Source organism: Aplysia californica, unplaced genomic scaffold, assembly GCF_000002075.1.
Source record: "Aplysia californica isolate F4 #8 unplaced genomic scaffold, AplCal3.0 scaffold00086, whole genome shotgun sequence".
NCBI lineage: Eukaryota > Metazoa > Mollusca > Gastropoda > Aplysiida > Aplysiidae > Aplysia > Aplysia californica.
In genome coordinates this window covers 1,702,519-1,703,526 of record NW_004797356.1, presented here as the reverse complement: position 1 = coordinate 1,703,526, position 1,008 = coordinate 1,702,519, and positions in this window count along the sequence as shown.

Below are 1,008 nucleotides of genomic sequence, written 5' to 3'. Positions count from 1 at the left end.
GAAAAAAAGTCAAAATTATTGAAGCCGAAACCCGTGAAAATGCAGACACAAAAAATGTGCCTGTTCTTTGTTGCAGACCTTTGCGCACTGAATGAAATTAACATTAACATTTGAAGCACGGAATTCCATGTAATTGTGAGCAGTAACTACTGTTTCTTTATTTCACGCGTTCAAAGTGTCGCCCGACACTTATAAAACAACTCATCGGTGGTTGGCGCGTGCTCTGGTCTGGTTCGTTCTTCCTTTCCTATCAAAAACCCTTCGTTCGTATCTCTCCTCCTCGTTTTTTCTGTGCATTATGTTGCTCTCTAGAGACACGTGTAACCGTTGACTCTTGTGTTGCACGTGCCATAAAGCTCTTCCTAAACTAAACCAAAACTCACAACCTTTGGGAGGTGTGGCCCAGTCATGGTGGAACCACTGATATGGAATATTGTATGGCACTCTAAAAAATATCCTTTAGTTTAGTTTTAGTAAGGTTTTACGGTGTTCGCAATGCATAAGGTCATATGATCGCCATGTGGTGGGTGTCAGTTAATTTCTTGATCAATTCGAAAATTGAAGACCTGAGAACAAGACTGGGCCAAAGTCGATTTTTTGCTGAACGACACAATTTCGGTTATTTCTTAGGCGGGTGTCAATCTCCCCTGTCATGGCAAACCCCGAAGAGAGGGGCACAAAATCCCAGCAGACACATGGGAGTGTATGTGGTCGATTTAAAAAAGAATCTCCGCACCTGTGAATCGAGCTCACGTTTTCTGCCTTTTTTTGTTTTTGTTGTTTTGTTTGTTTGTTTTAAAAGTCTTTTACGGCGCTCGCAACTGCACAAAGTCACACGAGCGCGCGGTTCTGCTTGTGACGGTGAAGTCCTAACCGCTACATACATCATGACACAAGTACAAGTTATTGTTTGTTCCTGTGAGTCTTCCAGTTCCCCTTCTGTGATAAATCTGTTGTTTTATTGTCATTACGATTTTTTCATGTTGTTGTCTTAGGTGCATGTGTGTA